A 19,210-nucleotide genomic window follows, 5' to 3' on the forward strand; every position below is an offset into this window, starting at 1 on the left:
CCTTGTAAGATGTGTCTTTGCTTCTCTTTTGCCTTCTGCCATGATTGTCAGTTTCCTGAGGCCTGCCAGCCATGCAGAACTCTGAGACAATTAAACTTCTTTTCTGTATAAATTACCCAGTCTAGGATATGTCTTTATAGCAGTACAACAATGGACTAATATGAATCACTTAGGTATAAAAATATAATTTGTTTTCCTACATATGAAAGAACCTCATGTACATACCTCAGAGAATTCTTGAAGCCAGCCAAGCCAACAATAGTGGAAGAGAAGGAGTAAGAGATAAAGAATGGTCATAAACCTCAACCTGATTCTACCTTCCTATTGCTACAACAAAACTTGGAGAAACAAAAAATGATTGTAAAAAAGTTTCTACGTTGTCAATGAATTGTTTATTTTACCAGCTACCATCCTAGTATGATGGCTAAAATCCACTCAAAATGGGGAAAAGCCTAAAGGAGAAACAAAAGCAGACAGGATTTGAATGCCCAAGCCCCTTAATTGAAGTGAAACATACTGAAATGGGCTCCTAATTCTATACACCTTTTCCTCAGAGAAATTTTCTGCTTCTTAAGCTCTAGTGCAATAAATCTACCAAAAGGAAAGGCTCCACTGTAAATATGCAGACATGTTGCTGGAGAGGCAAGATCTGGACTTCTTGGCTACCTAGATGAACAAAGTTTGAAAGGCCAAGGTTTCAGAAAAAACAAGAGAGATGAGCCCACATTCTGGCATTGTTCATACCCCGAGGGCATTTTTCATTTTTTGGATGGTATTAGGTAAGAGACCAAGAAATAAAAATGGCAGAAATTGGCAGTCAGAGATTATAAACAGATAGGAACTCTAAGTAGTAAATAGAACTATGCCAGATAGGACCGTGGTGTAAGCCCCAGAGATTTTAGTTGAAGTATCTGAAATGATCTGGCTTTCTCAATACTAAAATCCAATCCCAAAATGATTTCAGTCTCCAACTGAGTCAAGGTGATATAGACCACAGTCTCACTTTATGTTAGAAGAAGATAGTCCTCTGTAGATAAAGACATCATCTTCAGTCTCTAACAATTTTTATTTCTGATATCAAGATGGATTAGAATTTTATCAATTCAATAAATCAATGTGTGTGACAAGAGACAAGATAAAATAAGAAACAAACAAACAAGAGAACTACAAACCACTGCTCAAGGAAATAAGAGAGGGCACAAACAGATGGAAAAACATTCCATGCTCTTGGTTAGGAAGAATCAATATTGTGAAAATGGCCATACTGCCCAAAGTAATTTATAGATTCAATGCTATGTCCATCAGGCTACCATTGACCATCTTCACAGAACTGGGTAAAAACACTTTAAACTTCATATGGAACCAAAAGATAGCCCATATAGCCAGAGCAATCCTAAGCAAAAAGAACAAAGCTGGAGGCATCACGCTACCTGAGTCCAAACTATACTACAAGGTTACTGTAATCAAAACAGCATGGTACTGGTACCAAAACAGAGATAAGACCAATGCAACAGAACAGATGCCTTGGAATAAACATCACACATTGACAACCATCTGATCTTCAACAAACGTGACAAAAACAAGCAATGGGGAAACAATTCTCTGTCCAATAAATGGTGTTGGAAAAACTGGCTAGCCATCTGCAGAAAGCTAAAACTGGATCCCTCTTTATACTCTACACTAAAATTAACTCCAAATGTATTAAAGGCTTAACATTAAACCTAACACCATAAAAATCCTAGAAGAAAACCTAGGCAAAATTGTTCAGGACAAAGGCATAGGCAAGGATTTGGTGACCAAAACACCAAAAGCAATGGCAACAAAAGCCAAAATTGACAAATGGGATCTAATTAAAGTTAAGGCCTTCTGCACAGCAAAAGAAACAATCATCAGAGTGAGACAGCAACCAATAGAATGGGAATAAGTTTTTGCAATCTACCCATCTGACAAAGGCCTAATATCCAGAGTCTACAAAGAACTAAAGCAGATTTACAAGAAAACAAACAAACAAACAAACAAACCCATCCAAAAGTGGGCAAAAGATGTGAACAGACACTTTTCAAAAGAAAACATTTACGAAGTCAATAAACATATGAAAAAATGTTCATCATCACTGGTCTTGAGAGAAATGCAAATAAAAACCACATTGAGATACCATCTCACACTAGTTAGAATGGTGATCATTAAAAAATCAAGAGACAATGGATGCTGGAGAGGATGTGGAGAAATAGGAACACCTTTACACTGTTGGTGGGAGTGTAAATTAGTTCAACCATTGTGGAAGACAGTGTGGTGATTCCTCAAGGATCTAGAAATAGAAATTCCATTTGATGCAGCAATTCCATTGCTGGGTATATATCCAAAGGATTAAAAATCGTTCTATTATAAAGACACATGCACATGTATGTTTATTGTAGCACTATACAAAGCAAAGTCCTGGAACCAACCCAAATGCCCATCAATGATAGACTGGACATAGAAAATGTGGCACATATAGATCATGGAATACTATGCAGCCATAAAAAAGATGAGTTCTTGCTATTTGTAGGGACTTGGATGAATCTGGAAACTATCATTCTCAGCAAACAGACACAAGAACAGAAAACCAAATACTGCATATTCTCACTCATGGGTGTTGAACAATGAGAACACATGAGCACAGGAAGGGAAGCATCACACACTGGGGTCTGTTGGAGGTGGGGCTTAGAGAGGGACAGTGGGGAGTTGGGGGGTTCAGGAGGGATACATGGGGAGAAATGCTAGATATAGATGAAGGGGTGATGGAGTCAGCAAACTACCTTGCCATGTATGTACCTACGCAACAATCCTGCAAGATCTGCACAGGTACCCCAGAATCTATAGTACAATTTAAAAAAGAAGAAAAATACAGTGAAGACCTGGGTATTGAAGATATTGGACATGGACTTTAACATCACTGTAAGTAATATGTTCAGGAAAACATGTTTAAGATGGAGCATTTTACAAAATAACTAAACTCTATTAAGAAAAGGAATAAAAGGGAAAAAAGAGAAGAAAGACATGGAGGATTTGTCTGTTCATATACTCTTCCAATAGTCTGCCTGTCACCTGACTGGAGGAATCATACAACAGATAATCCAGAAGTATTAACCCACTTATGACTGAGGATGCAATTTTTTGAATTTTTGCAATCAAACCTTGGTGATGATCTTGAGCAGTAGGATGTTAATAATTCCCACATGCTTAGCGTTCCAATAATGGAACACTAGGCATTCAAATCAGTGTTAATATTTCTGCCCTACAGCAAATATGCCCTAAATATTGTTCTTCTCTTCCACTAGGGAGCAGTGAAGGATAGAAGGTGTGAGCTTGGGGTGTGAAGTGGGGCAGTGTCCCCTTACCTATTCTCACACCACACAGCTTCATTTTTAAACTTTTGTTGTTTGCTTTTCCAGCTGCACAATTCAATTTTTATCATAGGATGGAAACGATTACTGCCAAGTCCCATTACCTGCATCAGGCCACCTCTAGATTTGAGTGTGCTGGGTGTTACGGGCTCCAGTGGTTCCTCTTGAAGCCTCCCCTCAACCCTCTATCACTTCTCACTGTCCTGCCCCACACTGGTTTCACCTCCTCTCCTACGCCACATATATTTTCTGTTGGTGGAAAGGTAAATCAGTATAGCCATTATGGAAAACAAATGAGGACTCATAGGCTCAGGAAGTTAGAGCAGCTACCCCAGATTCCTGCCATTATGAAGGAAGTGACCAGAAAAGGTAGCGGTTTTAAGGCAGTGCCATGTCATACTGCAACCCATGTCCACGTCTTGTTGGGCAAGAGGGTAACACAAACAAACAAATGGAGTTCTGAGACTCATGCTCTGAGGCAAAGAGTAGAGAATTCTTGAGTTCAAGCTCATGGCCTTCAGGTAGAAAATATGAACCATATTTCATATTCAAAGGAGACATTTCTCTACTTAGAAATGCAAGCCTCCCAGGAGATCAATCAGAAGACTGAAAGGTCTCTGCTAAAGGAAACACGCTCCACAGGGGTCATGAGAAAGGTAATGGCTCCGTGAATTAACGTAATACATACAAATTCAGCGAACACACACAGAGGAGAGGATAATTCTCTAAAATAGGTAACATGTGTGATGAGAAAGAAGATTAAGGGACGGCTGTAGTTTCTATTGCTTTAAAAGATTTTTTAAACAATCAGAACAGCATGGAACTAAGAAGAGAAAAATCACACCAGACATCATTCTGAAACATTATCTCTGTGGGACAGAGAAATTAACATCATAAAGCGCACAGGAGAAAATGAATTGGATGTACTTGTTCTCCAACTACACCAACATGATCTCAGTCGTTTATAGGATAAATTCTGTTATAGAAATAACTCAGGAATAGAGACATCCATGGAGCTATTATGGAAGATGATTTTGCAGAAAACCGAACAGTAGTTCCACTAATTGCCAAAGCTATTTTTAACAGTTTTTTCACTTGAGAAAAATAATTGTAGTGATTGATTTTTTTTATCTCAGAATCTAATTTCAATTTTGTATCAGTGGATGCCCAATTGTGCATAATATTAGAGGTCTGCAGTATGAAGTCTGCTGGTATGGACACAGAAGGGGCATTATCCTTTCTCTCCAAGGCCCTTAACAGCCAGGCAGGGACAGATACCCTGGCTTCATTCAATCACTGTTCTGACCTGGAACTTTAGTCCTGGAATCATGGTGCAATGATAAGAGATTCATAGGAAATTATTAGAGAAATGTCCACTCTCTTTTTCCAGTTTTGATGTTCACTCACTGCAGAAATATGCATGGCAAGAGAGTCATTCTTGTTAGGATTTTCTGGCTGGAGATAGTTAGGTGTTGAGTTTCCTATGTCTTGGCTCTGTGTAGTGGATTTTTGTCCCTCTTAGCCTCCAAGACCACTATTATTATTATTATTATTATTATTATTATTATTATTTGAGGCAGGGTCTCACTCTGTCACCCAAGATTGAGTGCGGTGGCATGAACATGGCTCATTGCAATCTAGACCTCCTGGGCTCAAGTGACACTCGTGTCTCAGTCTCTTGAGTAGCTGGGACTGTAGGTTCACAACACCACAAACAATTAATTTTTAAATTTAGTTGTAGAGATGAGGTCTTACTCGGTTGACCAGACTGATCTCAAACTCCTAGGCTCAAGTGATCCTCCTGCCTTGGCCTCCCAAAGTGCTGGGATTACGAGCGTGAGTAACCATACCTGGCAAAGATCATTCTTCCAGCTCTGAGTCAATTCATAGTTTGGATTAAGGATGCCGGATTTTATCTCACTGACTTTCATTCTCAAGTCATAAGTGACATAGAGATAAAGATACATGGTACAAAATGTAATCTGTATGAAAGGGTAAACAGTGACATTTCAATACTTTTTTCTCCCATTGCTAAATTACTAGTTTCCTTAGCCAGTAACAACACCATTAGTATTTATAGCTAATAATTCTTTGTTTCTGTGATAATGATATAATTTGTGGTGCACATGGGGAGTACAACTAAAGCAAAAATTTCAAAAAATGGACACTTTGGAGAAAAGATGCTATACATTTAAAGTTTTGATAGAACGTTTGAAAAAAAGTAAGTGTTTTATTAAATATTACCAAAATATATAATGGAATAAATTTACTTTTTCTCCAAAAATATATGAAAATGCATACATCCTTTTACCATCAACAATATTGTTAATATCAAAACTATTACTTGTTTTCTTACCAATAACTTTGTGTATACCATTATTTTAATTTTATTTGCTTTACTTTTGTTTTACTTTATTTTTACTTGACCTTTTAATAAATAAATAATTAAAGTATATTTTATTCATTAAAAGATAAATAAAGTAAAACAGGCCAGGTTCAGTGGCTCATGCCTGTAATCCAGGCACTTTGGGAGGCTGAGGTGGGTGGATCATCTGGAGCTGAAGACCAGCCTGACCAACATGGAGAAATCCCATCTCAACTAAAAATACAAAATTAGCTGGGCTTGGTGGTGCACGCCTGCAATCCCAGCTACTCCGGAGGCTGAAGCAAGAAAATCACTTGAATCGAGAGGCAGAGGTTGTAGTGAGCTGAGACTGCACTATTGCACTCCAGCCTAGGCAACAAGATAAAAAAAAAGTGCAGTAAAACAATAAATTAAAATAATAATGGTCTATATAAACTTATAGGTAATAACACAAGTAATAGTTTCAATATCACATAAGATTGTTGATGACGAAAGGAAATATGCATTCTCATACATTTATTAATTGATGTAAGTTTTTATATGGTGAGAAATATATCTTAATGGATGTTCTAAATATGACAAAAAATTTCAAATTGTTAGTTGTCCTTTGACTTTATTTTTATAATCTATTATTATCCATAAGACAACGAATTTTAAAATGTCTCTGGTTGTTATGTAAAAATATTTCCTTATTTTTATTCCTAAAATTGTGTTTTATAATTTTTATCTTGGTTAGTCCAGTCTGTCTGTTTCCTTTGAAGAAATACTCTAGCAGAGTCTGGCCCGACTGTCGAATGACAGACAATATCTTTTTAGCTAATGATTTTTTGTGCAGCATCTTTAACTCACTTTGCCACCTGCTTGGTCAGCCAGAAGCACCACAGAATGAATGTCTTTTGAGAATAGTTTTAAAGCAAAGAATGAGAGTAGTGGGTATAAACATACAGAAGTCCTCTCCTCCATTGCGGGGGCAGGGAGGCAATAACTCACACTTGGTCGCTCTACATAAGGTTTCAACGTTTCACAATGGAGTGAAGCTTCAATTAGCCCCTTGATGGTTTCCTTTCCCTTCTTCAGTTCACCTCCCACTCTGCTACTAAGGTTTTCTTTATCTCATAACTACATTATCTCATAACTTCATTAACTACATTTGACTCTTCGTTTCAGGCTGTCAGACTATCATCAGCAGCCCACATTCCTGGCAGAGAGATTTTGGTGGCATGTAGCACTATCCATTATTGCCATCCCCTTGAATATTTTGTATTTTACTTCTCTGTTTCATTTATAATTTCATAATGAAATCTCATATTTCTAAACAATTTATTATTTATTTTATGTTTTTAAACTTCATATAAATGGAATCATACATGGATTATGTTTATTTCCTCAGAAGATTCTATTGAATGGATATATCATGATTCATTTGTCCATAATTCTGTTAATGGGAATTTAGGTTGTTTCTACTTATTTTAATAATTATTATTTTGCTGTTACAAACTGTGCTGCTAGGAAATTTTCGTAAATGTTTTACAAAGTATCTAATAAATGTTTTATTGCATGGATGTCTGAATGTTTATCTAGTGTACAATCTCAGCCAGTGAAGGCTAGATTATGCTTCAGTAATAAGCAGCACCCAAGCCTCAACAGCTTACATCTAAAAGTGTTTTGTTCTCCTTTCTATATGTCCATCCCAGGTTGGCTATGACTGTGCCCCAAATCTGCTCTACTAATGAACCCAGCAGGATGGAGCAGCCCATATATAAGACATTGCCAATCTCATAGAAGAGGAAAAATATAATACTTCATGTGATGATATTTAAAGCTTCCGCTTGGAAGTGATAAATTGACATTCTGCTCATGTTCCACTGGGCAAAAGTAATCACATGGCCAAGGTCAAGATCAAAAGAACAAGAACTGATGTCCTTTTCCTGAAAGCACTCAATTTGCATTTTCCTGACTAATCCAGGGCTACAGAATGCTCAATGTATTGATTGTGTTTTAATTACCTCTTTCATTATGTGCTTGTATAGTTGTTGCTCATTTTTTCTCTTTTATGTTGTTGCCGTTTTAATGGTTTTAACTCTAAAATGGCCAAATTCTGCTCACAACTGAATATTTTATGTGGTGACTTTTCATCTCTAGGAGTATTTTTTAAAATTATTTTCTTTACAGTATCTTTAGATATGACAAGTAGCATATTTTTATGTAATAGAATATTTATTTATTTTATGTGGCTCAATTCACCAATAATTCCCATTGCTTCTACTTCATAAGGGTAGTTTGACAAACACTTTATCTTTAAAAATTGTTAATATAATAGACTAATTATGTATCCTGAACAGAATATAAATTATTCAAGAGAAAGAAAGGTAATTTGTAAAAGGAACCCAATCACAACAAAACAACATATGAAAACGGCAAAATCAAAAATGGGCTGAAACCACAATAAGAAAGGAGGATGGAGTTGTTTCTGATGGTAACCGATAGTTCATGCTGCATTTAAAAAGCTAAACCCTAGGCCAGCTGCAAGATGGGTAAGCCGATGATAGACTGGATAGGGAAAATGTGGTACATATACACCATGGAATATTATGCAGCCATCAAAAACGATGAGTTCACGTCCTTTATAGGGACATGGATGAACCTGGAAACCATCATTCTCAGCAAACTGACACAAGAGCAGAAAATCAAACACCGTATATTCTCGCTCATAGGCGGGTGTTGAACAATGAGAACACATGGACACAGGGAGGGGAGCACTACACACTGGGGTCTGTTGGGGGGAAATGGGGGAGGGGCGGGGGGGTGGGGAGGTGGGAAGAGATAGCATGGGGAAAAATGACAGATACAGGTGAGGGGACGGAAGGCAGCAAAGCACACTGCCATGTGTGTACCTATGCAACAATCTTGCATGTTCATCACATGTACCCCAAAACCTAAAATGCAATAAAAAAAAAAAAAAAAAAAAAAAAAAAGATGGGTAAGCTGAAACTGAGATTCCTAAATTAAGCTAGGGAATCTCAAGGAGAACTCAAATCATCCCAAGTTGGTCGACTCTCCTGACATTGGCAGAAAGAAAGCTTCCCTGGAGAAAATATCCCAAATAAAAGCACTTTAAGACTCTTATAGATTAAAATCAAGTACATTTGAGTTTGCAGTCAAATATCATCGAGACGGGCGCGGTGGCTCAAGCCTGTAATCCCAGCACTTTGGGAGGCCGAGGCGGGTGGATCACGAGATCGAGAGATCGAGACCATCCCGGTCAACATGGTGAAACCCCGTCTCTACTAAAAGTGCAAAAAATTAGCTGGGCATGGTGGCACGTGCCTGTAATCCCAGCTACTCAGGAGGCTGAAGCAGGAGAATTGCCTGAACCCAGGAGGCGGAGGTTGCGGTGAGCCGAGATCGCGCCATTGCACTCCAGCCTGGGTAATAAGGGCGAAACTCCGTCTCAAAAAAAAAAAAAAAAAAAAAAAAAAAAGAAAAGAAATATCATCGAAATGCATAAAGTGAATTATCTTTCAATCCATAAATAAGACAGCAAAAATAACAAGCATTGGATTTAATTTTCTTTGGAATTTATCAAAATTGTCAGATTTTAAAGAGAATAACCATGCAAGAAATAGTAAGTAAATAAAATATGCAGTCACAAGAGATTTTTTTTAAAATAAACAATCAGGAATTTCTCTTTGGGGTGGGAGGGAGTTGATAACAGGATATAGTCATTCCTGTCTGGAATCAGTAAAATACAGAAACAAAACTAGAAAATTAAAAAAAAAAATCCTTTCTACAAGAACGAGTAAAATACAGAAAGGGTCTACTTGAAGGCAGCAGGAACCTTTTGGGACAGTGTGAATTGGGGAGGCTAAGACTCAGGAAAGTGGGAAAGTCTTTAAGTGATTTGACTTCTGCAGACATTCTGAAAAGAATCTCTTGATGCTAAACTTGGAAAATAGCAAGAAAATCTTGGGTTTGCACTCACCGATGCCAGAAACACCAGCAGAGTATTTTACAGGGACTTGGGAAGACTAAAGGCCATAGCTGATTTCCTTGAGTAAAATTTGACAATTCTAGATCTACACAAGGTGACAGACGGAAGTTTAAGCAGAAGGTTTGTAAATATCAAAGCAGAAATTCTCAAGAAGATCTCGAGATGAGTATCTTCTAGATTAGAAGCAAACCAGAAATAGAGTAAGTCTTATTGGGCTTGATTCAGCAAAGCCCCCAGCTGAATTGAGGTGACCAGTCCCAAATTTGTCTTTCAAGCAGAGAAAAGGTTGCACATTTTTTGGAGAAAAACACAATTATAACCTAATGCTTACCTACAAAGGAAGAAACTAGGTGAGGTAACCCATTAAGAGAATGCAATTCAGTTGTCCAGTGGTCACACGCATTCAATAACAGAATGAAAACATTTGAGGATAGTTTTTATTTTTGTTGTTGTTTTTTTTTTCCTTGTAGTTGGGATACTTTTGTGTTCATAGTGTTTGTACAGACAAGAAATTGCACTAGGCATGAAAATATAGTATCCCTCATTTATTTAGCATTTTCTATGTGGAGTGATTTATGGTCATTAGATCTTTTGTTTTCGTTGTTGTTGTTGTTGTTGTTGTTGTTTGTTTTTTGAGTTTAAGTTTTGCTTTTGTTTTCCAGGATGGCATGCAGTGGTGAGATTTCGGGTCACTACAACCTCCACCTCCTGGGTTCAAGTGATTCCCCTGCCTCTGCCTCCTGAGTAGCTGGGATTACAGGCATGCACCACCATGCCTGGCTAATTTTGTATTTTTAGTAGCGATGGGGTTTCTCCATGTTGGTCAGGCTGGTCTCAAACTTACAACCTCAGGTGATCCATCTTCCTCAGTGTCCCAAAGTGCTGGGATTACAGGAGTGAGCCACCACACCTAGCCAAGATATTTTAACTTTAACAAAATTCCCATAAAAGATTTGCCCCCAACGTTCCCTCATTTGGGTGATAGTGAGAGTGAAAAATAGGGAAGAATACAACTTTCTATGGATCTATCAAAATATTAGAAACCAATTACTTTTATTCAACTTTTATTTTAGAGTCAAGGGATACATATGCAGGTTTGTTACAAAGGTGGATTGCAAGATGTGGAGAAAATCAATATTTTTAAATCCAAATTTGACACTAAGATGCTTCTCAGATAAGTAATTGCTAACACTGTAGCATTTGCATTTCTTTCAGATGTTACTTAATAAAATATTTAAGGAATACTTGCATCTTTAATTTTGTTAACATGAGTCAACCACGTTGACTGCATTTCCTTTGTTTTGCTTTAATTTAATATAATGTATCCTACTAAGTGATCAAATTGCTAAAGGACAGATTTGGGGATTTATGTAGTATTGCTATGCACTGTTTAAAAATTGTGGAATGCATTCTTTCTTGCTATTCAGGTACCTGCTGGCTACTTTATGGAAGTAAGACTTTGCCAATTTACAAGGTCAGCCCTAGGTACTCATCATTTTGCTACCTTAGCAAGAATGAATGAATGTCTCTGAGAATTTGGACTCAAAACAGATTGGAAACTTCCGCATGGGAAGCAATGTGTTGTTGTGATACCAAGCTGTGGCTGTAAAATGGAGCTATGGTCTAATGCAAACAGCTCTAAACACTGACTTAGTGAACTATGTGAGTATGACCATTTTTTGATTTATATAGCAACATGGAAACAAATGAATATGTGAAGGTAAAACTGACTTGATATCAACTTTATGATATCAAAACTGAATTGATATCAACTAACTGAGGTCAATTCATATACATACATACTCTTACAAACATCCACACAGACTTACATGCACACATACACACATTTAACAGGAGAGCATAGGGAAATCAGTCATTTTGTTTGATATGTCAATGTAGCCTAATAATCTGGGGCCAGGTTTCCCACTTGAGTATTTATTTTCACTGATATTAAGACGTAAGGCTGAAGTATCATGATAACATGGATATTTAATAACCTTTATACAATTCTCTCTGTTAGAAACGATGCTAATACAATGGCAACTTGGTGGACTAGGCATGGAGAGGGCAAGGGCATGTGCAAGAAGAATATATTAATCTTCTTGCATTATTAAGATATTTGAGATATCAAAGGAGGCCTCAGTAAGTCCCCTCATCATGGGGAATTTTCAGGTTACTTGGAAGATATAGTGAAATACAATTTGAGGCTTTATATGGTTTAGATATTTGTACCCTTTAAATCTCGTTGAAATGTAATCCCTAGTGTTGGAGGTGGAGGCTGGTGGGAGGTGTTTGGGTCATGGGGGTGGATTCCTTATGAAAATCTTTGTGCCATCCTTGCAGTAAAGAATGAGTTTTCACTCTGAGTTCACAAAAGTTCTGATTGTTCAAAACAGTTTTAAATAATCCCCTCTCTCATGCTTCCACTTTCACCATGTTACAGTACCCACCCCCTCTGCCATGATTGTAAGCTTAGTGAGGGCCTCACCAGAAGCAGATGCTGGAGCCATACTTATACAGCTCTTGCAGAACAGGGAGCCAATTACGTTTCTTTTATTCACAAATTACTCAGTCTTAGGTATTCTTTTATAGCAACTCAAGAATGAACTAACACAGATGCCAGGAGTTGGATGTTGCTATAAAGATACCTGAAAATGCAGAAGTAAGTATGGAAGTGGGTAATGGGCAAAGGTTGGAAGAGTTTGGAGGCCTTAGAAGAAGACAGGAAGATAAGGGAAAGCTTGGAGCTTTTCAGAGATTCGTTAAGTGGTTGTGACCAAAATGTTGATAGAAATATGAACAGAGAAGAGCCAAGTTGGTGAGATTGTGGATGGAAGAGCAGAAGTTATTAGGAACTGGAGCAAAGGGCACCATGTTATGTCCTAAAAAGGAAATTAGCTGCATTGTGTCCCCATCCTAGGGCTCTGTGGAAGTTTGAAATTAAGAGTAATGACCTAGGCATCTAGCAGAATAAATTTCTAAGCAGTGATACACTCAAGGTGTGGCCTGGCTGCTCCTAACAACTTACATCAGAAACAAGAGCAAAATATGACTTAAAGTTGCACCTGATATTTAAAAGGAAAGAAGAGTATAAAAATTTGGAAAATTTGTAACCTGGCCCTGTGGTAGGAATAGAATCTAAGTGGGATGCAGAGCCACCATTTGCTAGAGAGATTAGCATGACTAACAGGGAGGCAGGTGCTAATTTCCAAGACAATGGGATGAAGGCCTGGAAGGCATTTCAGAGAACTTCCAGGCTGCCTCTCTCATCACAGGCCCAGAGACCTAGGACAAAAGAAAGGTTTGTGAGTCAGGAACAGGGTATCACTGCCCTGTACCACAACAGAAGGCAACCTTTCCCATCCTGGCTGCTCCAGCTTCAGTCTCTGCTCAAAGAACTCTAGGTACATCTAGGGCTGCTGAAGGGGTAAACCATAAGCCTTGGTAGCTTCCGCATGGTTTTAAGCCTGCTGGCATGTAGAATGTAAAAGAGAAGGAAGTTTGGCAGCATCCACCTAGATTTCAGAGGATGTACGGAAAAGCCTAGCTGTCCAAGGCAGAAGCCTGCTGTAGGTACAGAGATATTCCACTGGGGCAGCGCTGAGGGCAAGGATGGAATTTGTGCCTCCACACAGAGTCCTCACTTGGTCACTGCCTAGTGAAGCTGTGGGAAGGGGAACACTGTCCTCCAGCTCCAGGAATGGTAGAGAAAATGACAGCTTGAAACTTGAGGATCGAAAAGCCACAGACACTCCAATACAAGCAGAGCACGCTCAAGGCCTGAACCATGCAAAGCCACAGAGGTGGACCTGCAAGACCTTGGGAGCCGATGGCTTGCACCAGTATGCCCTGGATATGGGACGTGGAGCCACGGATGACTTTGGAGATTTAAGATTTAATAATTTCCCTGATGGGTTTTGACTTGCACAGGGCCTGTTACACCTTCATTTTGTTCAGTTTCTTCCTTGTGAAATGAAAAGGTCATCCACTGCCTGTATCACTATTGTTTCTTGGAAGTAAATAACTTGGTTTCGATTGTACAGGCTCATAGGCAAAAGGAAAGTGCTTTGAGTCTCAGGAGACTTTGGAATTTGGATTTGATACTGGAATGAGTTAAGACTTTGGGGAGATGCTTTTATTTGGGAATGTGGGGGCCAGAGGTGGAATGATATAGTTTGGATACTTGTCCTCTCAAAATCTCATGTTAAAATGTAGTCCTCAGTGTTGCAGATAAGGCCTGGTGGGATGTATTTTGGCCATGAAGGATTTACGAATAGTAAAAACATGGAACCAACTCAAATGGCAATGAGTAATAGACTGGCTAACGAAATGTTGTACATATATACCATGAAATACTGTACAGCCATAAAAAGGAATGAAATTACATCCTTTGCAAGGTCATGGATGAAGCTGGAAGCCATCATTCTCAGCAAACCAACATAGGAACAGAAAACCAAACACTGCATGTTCTCGCTCATAAGTGGGAGTTGAATAATGGGAACATATGGGCACAGGGAGAGGAACAACACACACCGGGGCCAGTTGGGGGGGTGGGGCTGAGGAGGAGGGATAACATTAGGACAAATTGCTAATGCATGTGGGACTTAAAACGTATATGATAGGTTGATAGATGTGGCAAATCACCATGGCAGACGTATACCTATGTAACAAACCTGCACATTCTGCACTGTATCCCAGAACCTAAATTAAAATTTAAAAAAAACAAAGTGTGACATACTTTAAAGAGCTACAGTAAAAAACAGAAGAAATTGTTATATAATCTCTGCTACATGCAGGCTGTGAAAGCTTGAGAAATTAGGCAACTTCTGCCAAAAAGTAATGGAGATTAAAAGTGATGGAGTTTAGTGGTAAAGAGATGGTGTTGGAACCAGAACAGCTCCTGTCTTCATGTATTCTCCAATTTCCCTTGTGTTCAGTAATAATAATAATGGTTTTTCCTTCATTGGTTTATATAATGACACAAATTAATTAAGGAACATAATACTTTTAAATAGAGTGTACTTTTCTAGTAGGTAGAAAATATTCAGTAATTACTAACTATATTATTAGGTTCCTGAACATAAATTTCTCATTCATAGCAACAATTGCTCTACTCAACTTGAAGGGTAGTTCAGAAAATCCAATTATATAATGACTTTGAACAAGCCTTGTAGTCTCAGGGAATCATAATTTATTGAGATTACAAGCATATTTGTTAATTTAGTTACATCAATTCTGTATTAATAAGAGATAAATTAGGAACTGGAATCTGGTTTCTATTTCTTATATTAAATATGTCAACCTTTACTTTAGTAAAGATAGGCACTCTCACCTTAAAATTCTAACTGTATTATGTGAAGTTGATCCAGCAGTATTTCCATAGAATGAAAGCTATTTGGAAAACTCTATGTATTGTCTGAGAACCTCTGTTTCTGAATAATGTAGTAGCATCAAGGTATTTTTTACACCATCTTGGTCACACATTGTGGCATGCAAAGCCACATGTGGAGTTCCCGATCATGGCTAACATGAGGCAGGTGCATGGCCCATGTGAGCGGCTGTGCTTATCATTTCATGTTTATTAGCCCATTTACTTTCCTCAAAACCACTTTAATATTCTTCTCATTATGCAACTGAGGAAATTCTGCATAATTACATAAATAATTGGCCTCAAATCATATACTTTCGAGGCATGGCTTGAGGTTCAAAGTTGTCTGAATCCAGACCTGCTTTCTGAAAATTTTCTCCTTAGAAACAGAAGCAAGCATATAATTATTTATTCCCTGTTTATTTTTCTGTAAATTACAAATTATAATAGTACTTACCTCAATGGTTTGTTTTAAGAATTAAATGAATAAATACACGTAAAGTAAACTGAATGAAAGAAAGCATTTATTAAACTCCTGTTTCACATTTTCCCCCATCTTTTTACTTTGGAATAACATTGTTATTCTATGAAATTTACAAGAATAGAACAGAAACTTTTGTTTATCAAGATATTTGGTAACAATATGCTGATATGCCTCAACACTTGTGTATTTCTTACAAAGGAGGAATTCTCCTATATAATTCGATATGACCATAAACATCAGGAAATTCACATTGGCACATTACTGCCCTCTAATCCTCAGACCCCATTAAAGTTTTGCCAGTTATCTTAACAGTATCCTTTATGACAAAAGAATGCAGTCCAGATTTACCCGTTGCATTTTGCTGTCATTTCATTTTGGTTTTCCTTGATGCAAAAAAATTTCCCAACCTTCTTTGACTGTCATAACCTTAGCATATCTGAAGACTACAGGACAGTTTGTTGTTGTTTGCATATTAGAGTGTCCATGATTAGGGTTTGTATGATGTCGCTTCAGGATTAGATGCCATTTATGCATCTTTAACAGGCATATCACAGATCTAATGCCATGTTCGTCTCACTGCAGCCTATCAGATGATACAGTTTTGATTTGCCCCATTACTGATGATGTTCACTTTGATCATTTAACAAGTGAGGTCTCTGCCAATCTTCTCTACTGGAAATTTATCTTGTAAAAATTTCCTTTGGATGGATATGTTTTTTTGGGGAGATGTTTGGAGGTGATAAAATATCATAGCCTCAATTTATATATTTATTTACTATGGTATAAACAAATGGATCATTCTTAATCTATTTTTTTTTTCATGACCACCAGTGCTTTATTGCCTATCTAGTAAATGCCTCTTGGCTGAAAACTTTTCCATCTTTTCCCCACAGGGGTTCAAGCTGGTGGCATTTGCCATCCTACGGGGTCCAAGGGTCAGGGTGGACAGGGAGGAAAGGGTTGTGTTGCCTCGACTCTCCAGCCTCCTCCACTTTGGCAAGGACTCTTGCTGCTGCATGGTGACGTGGGCCATCTATGATGGGGCAGAGCTGGCAGCTCCGGGGCCTGGGTCTAAGGCAACATCTTCCACCATTTGAAGGCAAAGGGCACCTGGAAGATGGTGGCACAGGCGCAGATGTCTACCACGTCTGCCAGATAGCAGTCGAAGTCACTGATGAAGGTGCACTTGAAGCCCAGGGGCTCCAGCAAGCAGCACATCCTTTCTTCCAGACAGCAGGTGCCTTTGATTTGGGGCCCCAAAGGCTTGGGGATCCAGGGAGGAGGAGGCCGATGGCTCTCAGAGCAGCTACAGTTCCTCGGCGCCAGGCGAGTGCCTCCCCAGTGCCAGTGACCAGGTGCTGCATCTTAACAGTGATTGTGGGAGTACCACACCAGCCTCAGAACCTGCTCCTTTGGCCCCCCATGAGGACCACCAACAAAGGGAGACCAAAGAGAGTGACCCCGTGGACAGCCGCCAGTCCCAGGAATCCCCAAACCCGGAAAACATAGCAAACCCCCTAGAAGAAAAGGTAACGAAAGAATCAATCAGCAGTAAAAATAAAAAAATAAAAAATAAAAAATAAAAAAAAGGAAAAAGGAAACATGTGGACCACATAGAAAGTTCGTTATTTATAGCACCTAGAACTGTTCGATCCTCAGATGACCTAGAAGAAGACACTGGTGACCACAGCATTCCTTCCAGGACTAGTCACAGTGACTCCAGCATTTACATTCGACGACATACTAATAGGTCTTTGGAATCGGATCATTTTAGCCATGTTCAGTTGAGGAATGCAGCCGATCTGGATGACAGAAGAAATTGAATGTTAACCAGTAAGGCCAACAGCTCAGGAGAAGCCATGTCACAGGGGAGCCACAGCCCGCAGAGTGACTCCCTGACACAGTTTGTCCAGCAGTTGGATATGATATATTTTATTCTCTTCCTCTAGCTCCTGGTGTACTGCTTGCTGCTCTTCCCACAACTGGATGTTAACAGGCTGTGATGCGTGTGTCTGGATAATAAAAAAGATAGGACCCTGAAAAAAAAATGATAATAGACTATCATTTGTTAAGGATGAGTGATATTTAAATGTTCCCAGATATGACTACTGGGAGTCTCTTCCGTGTCATTTCACATGGGTCCTTATCATTCTTGGAGTGAATTCTTATTTTTGGCACAATGAGATGTTCTGATTCATGTTATACTTTCCCTGTCTTAACTCTGGAAACAGTCATTTGTCTAAGAAGCTCTGAGGTTTTTTTTAGGGGAAAATTATGTCTGAAAATTAAGCTCAGGATATGTGCTCACTCCCTGCTCTTGGACATAGCTGTTCTCAGGCCCTTGCAGTGGGCAGATCAAGGGGATATAGGCAGGCATCAAAACACTCACATGAACATCTGAATCCATGTGTCTATTTATCTCAAAAGTTCACACCAGTGTCTGTAATTCCATATCAACACTTTAGAATTCATCTCAGTGTTTACTCTCTGTGTGCTATAGCCTTATTTAGTGTTGAGAAGACTAAATACCATTTCCCTTAATATGTTCACACATTCAATCAAATACTTTGTAGGTAAACACTCTCCCAACACTTCTGCTAGATACTCTCACCCCTTGCAGACACCCTCATCACTGTAGAGTCTCTAACACTGAGCACAGTAGGACACCTCTTCTAACAATGACCTCCTCACTCTTGCTTGGCTGAGGCTACAACACCCCAAAGCACCTGCCCTCCGAATGTGCAAATAGCCTCTTCACATTTCTGGAATTTTGAAACTTCACTCTGGTCACGAGGCTTGGTGGACCCCACCTCTACACTGTGGATGTCCAACTCTGATAGATAGCTCTGGCCATAACTTTGTTGTTTCACCCCTCCATTGACCTCACCCTGCCAAATGCCTACCTTGCTTGGATACATTTAATTGATTTTGAACTGAACTGATTAAAAAGAGACAGAAGGGAGAAGGAGAAAAAGGAATAGAATGAAAAAGGAGGAAAAAAGAGGAAAGATGCCATATGAGTTTTTAATTGTTGTCATTATTATTATTATTATTATTATTTTATTACTGTACTTTAGATTCTGGGGTACATGTGCAGATCATGCAAGATTGTTGCATAGGTACATTCATGGCAAGGTGGTTTGTTGCCACCATTCTCCCGTCACCTATACCTGACATTTCTCCAAATGTTATCCTATACCTGACATTTCTTCCCATGTTATCCCTTTCCCACCCTCCCTTCCATTATCCCTCCCATAGACCCCCCAATAGACCCCAGTGTGTGATGCTCCCCTATTTGTGTCCAAGTGATCTCATTGATCAACACTCACCTGAATGAGAACATGCGGTGTTTGATTTTCTGTTTTTGTGTCAGTTTGCTGAGAATGATGGTTTCCAGGTTCATCCATGTACCTATCAAGAACATGAACTCATCATTTTTTATGGCTGCATAGTATTCCATGGTGTATATGTGCCACATTTTCTTTGTCTAGTCTATCATTGATGGGCATTTGGGTTGGTTCCAGGTCTTTGCTCTTGTAAACAGTGCTGTGATGAACATGCATGTGCATGTGTCTTTATAACAGAACAATTTATAATCCTTTGGGTATATATCCAG

General features: G+C 38.7%; 1 pseudogene; it reads left to right on the top strand.

Moving 5' to 3' along the window:
* Window positions 1–16,632: 16,632 nt before the first annotated feature.
* LOC101036018 (calmin pseudogene) lies at window positions 16,633–17,642 on the top strand (annotated as a pseudogene).
* The last annotated feature ends 1,568 nt before the right edge of the window (window positions 17,643–19,210 follow it).

Source organism: Saimiri boliviensis, chromosome 3 (assembly GCF_048565385.1).
Source record: "Saimiri boliviensis isolate mSaiBol1 chromosome 3, mSaiBol1.pri, whole genome shotgun sequence".
NCBI classification, from domain to species: Eukaryota; Metazoa; Chordata; class Mammalia; order Primates; family Cebidae; genus Saimiri; species Saimiri boliviensis.